Raw genomic sequence first — 7270 nt, 5'->3', positions numbered from 1 at the left:
TCTTGCTGAGATAATTTTTGAGGTCCATCTCATCTTCATGCTCTGTGTTGGGCTTTTCAGATCTTGCTGGAGTGGAGTCCCTAGATTCTGGTGGTATCATATTGGTCTTTCTGTTGTTGAGTGAAATCTTATTCTGTCTTCTTTCCATATCTTCTTTAGTGGGTGCAGGTGGGGTCACTCTATCTCCTCTTGTGACCCAGTGGTGTGTGGTGAATTCAATGTCCACAACTCTGGATGGTCTTGCCTCTCCTGGTAGTCTCCTCACTCCTTGTGGATTGGTTGGCAGAAAGGGATGGAATAGTGGGGTGCTACCAGATTCAGGGAGCAGGGAGGTCCTCCCTGCCTGGGCGTGTCTACCCCAAGAAGGCAGGCACAGGCGGGGGGTGGGCCGGGTGAGTGATGGTTTGGGTGGGGTTGGGTAAGGGCAGAGGCTCACTTCACCTCGTTCCAGGGTCGGTCGGCTCAAAGAATGGAAGAGTGGGGTGCTACCAGATTCAGGGAGCAGGGAGGTCCTCTCTGCCTGGGTGTGTCTACCCCAAGCTGCAGGCGCAGGCGGTGGGGGGGGTGGTAGGTGTGAGTGATCTATATGCAGCTGTCTAGTTTGACCAGCACCATTCATTGAAGATGATGCCTATATTTAGTGTGTATTTCTGGCTTTTTTAAACCAAAAATTAGGTTTCCACTGGTGTGTGGAATTATGTCTGGATCTTCAATTTGATTCTATTTATCAGCCTGTCCTTTTCTGTGCCGATACAATAATGTTTTTATTAGAATAGCTCTATAGTACAACTTGAAATTGGGAATGGTGAGACATCCAGCAGTTTTTTGTTTTTTTAAAAAAAATTCAGGATTGTATTAGCTAAGTAGAGTTTTTGTGTTTCTATATATAGCTGAGAATTGCCCATTCAAGATCTGTGAAGAATTGTGTTGGAATTCTGTTGGGGATTGCATTGAATCTGTAGATCACTTTTGGTAGGATGGCCATTTTAACTATGTTAATCCTACTGATCCATGAATGTAAGAGATCTTTCCATCTTCTAATATCTTCTTCACATTCTTGCTTCAAAGACTTGAAATTTTTACCCATACAAGTCTTTCACTTGCTTGGTTAGAGTTACCTCAAGATATTCATATTATTTGACGCTATTGTGAAAGGTGTTATTTGCCTGATTTCTGTCTCCATCCATTTGCCATTTGTATATAGGAGGTCTACTAATTTTTGTCAGTGAATTTGTGTTCCAGCTACTTTTCTAAAAGTGTTTCTCCCTGTAGGAATTCCCTAGCAGAATTTTTAGGGTAACTCATATATACCATGGCATCTGCAAATGAAGATAACTTTGACTTCTTCCTTTCCATTTTGTAGCCTCTTGATCTCCTTCAGTCATCTTATTGTTCTAGATAAGACTTCAAATACTATACTGAATAAGTATGGAGAGAATGAACTACCTTGACTTGTTCCTGATTTTAACGGAGTTGCAGTAAACTGACTTTATTATGTTGAAGTATATCCCTTGTGTTCCTAATCTCTCCAGGACTTTTATCGTGAAGTGGTGTTGGATTTTGTCAAAGGCCTGTTCTGCATGTAATGTGATGATCATGTGATTTTTTATTTCAGTTTGTTTATATGGTAGATTATGTTTATTGATTTTCATTATTGAACCATGAGTTTATAAGCTTTCTGTTGTTTCTCTTGTTATTGGTATCCAGCTTTAATCCATGATGATGTCAGATAGGATGCAGGGAGTTATTTCAATTTTCTTCTATTTGTTGAGTCTTGCTTTGTGTCTGAGTATGTGGGTAGTTTTGGAGAAAGTTCCATGAGGTGCAGAGAATTGTGTTATGGTGAAACATTTTGTAAATTTCTATTGAGGTTCATTTGGTTTATAATCTCTGTTACCTCTAGCATTTCTCTGTTTAAGTTTTTGTGTGGATGACTTGTCTATTGGTGAGAGACTAGGGTATCAGTGTGTGAGTGTCAATGTGTGATTTAAGCTTTAGTAGTGTTTCTTTTACAAACTTGTGCTCCTGTGTTTGGTGCATACATGTTAATACTTGGAATGTCCTATTGGCTGATTTTTCCTTTGAGTATGTAATGTGCTTTCATATCTCTTCTGATTAGTTTTGGCTTAAAGTTTATTTTTTTCAGATACTAAAACAGTTAAACCAGCTGGTTTCTTGGGTCTATTTGCTTGAAATATCTTTTTCCAACCCTTCACCCTGAGATAATGTCCATCCTTTATGTTGAGGTGTGTTTCTTGGATGCAGCAGAAGGATGGATCCTGTTTTCCTATCCATTCTGTTCGTCTGTGTCTTTGGAGGGAGGAAATTGAGACCAGTAATATTGAGAGCTAACAATGACCAACGATTGTTGATTCCCGTTATATTGGTGGTGGCGGCAGCAGCAGTGGCTGTGTGTGTGTGTGTGTGTGTGTGTGTGTGTGTGTGTGTGTGTGTGTGTGTGTGTGTTTTCCTTCTTTCAATTTTGCTGATCTGAGCTGTGTTTTCATGTGTATTCCCTGTTTTCATGCCTGTAGTTCACCTCCTTAGGTAGGGCTGGAGTTTTCCTTCTAGCACTATCTGTAGGGATGTATTTGTAAATAGATATTGCTTAAATTTGATTTTAGCATGGAATATCTTATTTTCTCCACCTATGGTGACTGGAAGTTTTGCTGGGTGTAGTAATCTTGGCTGGCATCTGTGATCTCTTAGATTCTATAGCATGTCTGTCCAAGCCCTTTTGATTTTTAGTCTCCATTGAGAAGTCAGGGATAATTTTAATAGGTCTGCTGTTATATATTACTTTTTCTTTCCCCTTGTAATTTTTAATCCTCTTTATTTGTCTGTACATTAAGTGTTTTTATTATTACATGCCAAGGGGACTTTTTATGGCTCAATTTATTTGATATTATTTATACCTCTTATATCTTTATAGGCATATCCTTCTTTAGGTTAGAAATTTTTCTTCTGTGGTTTTGGTGAAGATATTTTCTGGACCTTTGGCTAGGTTTCTTGTCTTTTCTCTAATTTTGTTATTCTTAGATTTGGTCTTTTTATAATGTAACATATTTCCTGGATGTTTTGTGCCAGAAGTTTTGTATTCATTTCTTCTACTGTATATTTGATGCCTGAGTTTTTTCTTCCATCTCTTGTATTCTGTTGGTGAATCTCTCCTCTGTAGTTCCTGCTCAAATTCCTAAATATTTTATTTCCAGAATTCCCTCAGTTTGGATTTTCTTTATTGATTCTACTTCCATTTTCAGGTCCTGAACATTTTTATTCATTTGCTTCTACTGTTTCATTGTGTTTTCCTGGATTTCTTCCAGAGATTTATTCATTTCCTCTTTAAGGACCTCTACTCTCTTCATACAGACTGCTTTAAGGTTTTTTTCTTGCTTTACAGCTATGTTGGAATATTCAGGCCTGCTGTGGTAGGATAGCTGGGCTGTAGTGGAGAACACATTGCCTTGGCTGTTACTGTATGTTCCTGTAACATGAGGTTTTCTTGGCCCGGCTAGGTCCTGCTGCCCCTCTCTGCCCCAAGGAACCATACAGACACTTTAAGAAGCTGTTGGCCGGTGACTATGGTTTCTCATTGGCTAGCTCTGTCTTAATTATAAACCTATTTCCATAAATCTAAGTATTTCTACGTGGTCTTGTCTTTCCGGAGAAAAGGTCCAGGACTCTTACTCTGTTGGGGTCTATATCGAATGTGCTAAGTGTATCCACAGAGAAGAGAAGAGAGCGTTTTCCTGTTTGTCCTGCCTATATCATGTTACTGACCAGCTACGTCACTTCCTGTCTATTCATACAGACCTCCAGACCTCTACCATTAGCTAGTGGCAGTTTCTGCCAGGATACCTCATTTTCTGGGATCACATGAAAACTCCTCTCTGCCTATCATTCCCAGAATCCTCCTTGTCTTCTAGTGCTACAAATCATCCTGCCTGGCAAATCAGTGTTTTATTCATCAGCCAATAAAACAAACATATACACAGAAGAACATTCCCCATTATGTTCCTATGCTCATGTCTGGGCAGCTGGGATTCAGATGAATGTAGCTCTAGTGCTGATTTCTGGATTAGTTGTAGTGTGATGGATGGTTTGATTCCTTGGTTTCTGTTTCCTCTCTGAATTTTCAGGGAGTGTGATGGCTGTGTGTTGCCTGGTATGAAGTTTTTGTGGCCCTGTTTCCCTGGCCTCCTCAGCTGGTGTGTTCCCAGGGAATGCCTGCTGCTGGTTTTGGAAACTAAGAAAATGGCAGGAGTTGGAGGAAGGAAGGTTGGAGAAGAAGGTCTTTGTGATCCATTGGAGATGGAATCGGGAGGAAAGGGAGATCACAGCAGGGGTTCTGCTATGAAGCTGGACATGAGACTGGAGGATTGTGTCTGGAGGAACAGAAGAAGAGGTGAGGATCTGTAGATAGCCTACCTGCTTCCCTGGCAAGAGTGGCCTTTGGGTTAGTGTAAAACACATGTTTCCTGTCCCAAATATACAGTGTCAAATAACCACTCTGGAGCTTATATTAATCATAAATGCTCAGTCAATAGCTCAGGCTTGTTACTAACTTGTACACTTAAATTAACCCATACTATTTATACTCTGCCAAGTGGTTCATGGCTTGCTACCTCGGGTTTTACATGTCCTGCTTGCTCAGTTGCCAGCTGGCATCTCTCTCACTCTGCCCTTCTTCTTCCCATCATCCTTAGTTTGGTCACCCCACCTATACTTCATGCCTGGCTACTGGCCAATCAGCATTTTATTGTACAAGTTTGAGTGACAAATCTTTACAGTGTACAAGAGCATTATTCTACAGCAGGTTAGCAGGATGTGCTTGCTGGGGATGCAGGTGGAATAAAGACTAAATGTTTTTTTAAGATTTATTTTGTATTATGTTAAAACTTTGTATGTGTGATTGTGTGCATGTGTAAGTGTAGTGCTTACAGAGTCCAGAAGAGAGCATCACACTCCCTGGAGCTGGAGTTACAGACAATTGTGAGCCACTCACTGTCATCTCTGTAATTAGGTGGATTGTCGGATGCCATTGTTGTGACAATTGGTCATTGGCCCACTTACTTTCTCATAATAAAACAGATTCCTAAAGTGGGATCCGTGGGGATCAAGGCCTCCAGTGTCTTGATGAAAAGATCACAGAATTGTTAAGCAGGCTTCCTGGTTTTCAGTTTTCTATTAGGTCAGTGAGCTGGGTGACTTGCTTGTTTTCTGTACTATTTTTCAAATGCTGACTAATAAACACTTTTCTGTCAGATTCACAGTTTAGAGATAATTTTGCAGGAAAGCTGGGTCTAGTGGCAAAGGCCTTGAAATCTTCACTTCCTCAAGATGCTGAGGCAGGAGGATTGCCAAGTTCAAGGCCAGCCTGAGCAGTTATTGAGAGCCTGTCTCAGAAGTGAAAAGGGGGCAGGAGATGGATGCATCTCAGTGGTAGAGCACTTGCCTGGCATGAGAAAGTCCCGGGGTTAGTTTCCTACATGTGTGCACTGAACTGCGATCATATTCACACAATCACACTCTCTAATGCCCTGCACTCCTGCTGACCCCTTCTTCCCAACTCTTCTCTCTTCCACGTGTGTGTGTTTGTGTGTGTGTGTGTGTGTGTGTGTGTGTGTGTGTGTGTGCGCGTGTTTGCTCTTGAGGGCACATGCAGGGGGAGGGATGACACATGCACACACAGATTATACAGCTCGCCACAGATGCTGTGTGTTCATGATTGCAGGAGCCAAATCAGGCCAGAAGACAGTGTTTCCTTCTGGCTCTTACAGTCTTTCCTTCTTTCTTTCTTTCATTCCTTCCTTCTTCTCTCCTTCCCTCCTTCCCTTTCTTCCTTCCTTCCTTTCTCTCTTTCCCTTTCTTCCTTCTTTCCTTCTTCTCTCTTACTTCATTCCTTCTTTCTTTCTTCCTTCCATTCTTTTATTTTTAGGAGAGAGCACAAATTTATTTTTAGGAGAGAGGTAGGTTCCCCACTACCTCAAATTATACAGTCAAGTTTTCTGCATTTGCAGAAATCTCAGGTGTCAGCACATCCAGAGTGCAACAGACAAGTCTTATCCTGGGAAAACCACCTTCATGATCACAGTATCACCCCTACCAGGTAAATATATAGTCTCTTACAGACCTTCTGTCCCCCTTCTGTGATGCCCCTAGAACTTTGTAAAGGGGTATTATTGGTGTCTTGTTCAGGTTAGAACACTCAATGGACACTTCTTCTCAGCGTGCTGATCAGTTATGAGTTTCTGCATCAACTGCCACCCTCTGAAAATGCTTCCTGGAGGACAATGAAATGGCTCAGCAGTTGCTGTTTTCACAGAGAACTACAGGTTGGCTTCCAGCTCCTAGGTCAGGTAGCTCACAACTGCCTGTAACTCTAGCTCCTTAGGATCTGATGCCCTCTTCTGGCCTCCATGGAAACTACACATATATACAAAAGTAAAAAATAAAATAAACTTTTAAATAAGTTTCTCTGATCAAAGATGAAATACACATTGAGAGGCAGTTTGGTTCCATATCTGTCTAGCAAAAGCAATCTTTTCAAAGATGTCTTTGAGAAGTTAATGCAATCTTTGTGGTTATAAATTATTAATAGGTATATATTCTTGTCTACTTTAAACAAGAGTTTCTTCAAATATAGCTAGCATTGATGACTGGGTATGGTTTGCCTTTGTTTTCAGTTGATCCATTTCTTGGGGTAAATGAATCTGAGAGATTAGTCTCATGTCTGCCCTTGGCTGCACTTTGCCTCTGTCTATATACACAGTATTCTAGAGTTACCCATAGAGAGCTCTAGAATATTGAAACAGGAATGTTTTTCTTATGCAACCAAGAAGCTTTTCTCCCCAAATAGTGGTTTTGTTTGGGGCACTCATCTTTATTCTAAATTTGGTCAGCTGGCCAGACTTCCTGGGCATCAGCAGTACCCGAGGCCCTGGGGGAGGCATAGCCAGCCTCTCTAGCTCGCTGGGCAATCACATCCCTTTGTAATGAGCACTTACATGTTTTGGCCCACAATCCCCCAATTTCACCTGTGAGTTCCTCTACTCCTCTCTGGTGAATGCCATCTGCTCCAGGTGATTTATCTACATTTAGTTTGTCAATTATGTAGAAAATCACTCACACATCTACATCTACTGCCTTGTTGGTCTCCAGAACAGTCTGGAAGAGGAGGGACCTTTAGAGAGTCACATAGGAATGCAGAACCTGAGATTTTTTAAGAAACCTCATTCTCTATATCGGATTCACAGACTTAAGGAACAAT

General features: G+C 41.2%; 1 pseudogene; it reads right to left on the bottom strand.

Annotated features, from left to right (window-relative positions):
* Positions 1 to 5962: 5962 nt before the first annotated feature.
* LOC113832165 lies at positions 5963 to 6117 on the bottom strand (annotated as a pseudogene).
* Between the last annotated feature and the right edge of the window lie 1153 nt (positions 6118 to 7270).

Source organism: Cricetulus griseus (genome assembly GCF_003668045.3).
Source record: "Cricetulus griseus strain 17A/GY chromosome 1 unlocalized genomic scaffold, alternate assembly CriGri-PICRH-1.0 chr1_0, whole genome shotgun sequence".
Taxonomy (NCBI): Eukaryota; Metazoa; Chordata; class Mammalia; order Rodentia; family Cricetidae; genus Cricetulus; species Cricetulus griseus.
The sequence above is the reverse complement of the archived record's forward strand: the minus strand, read 5'-3'. Positions and strand labels throughout refer to the sequence as shown.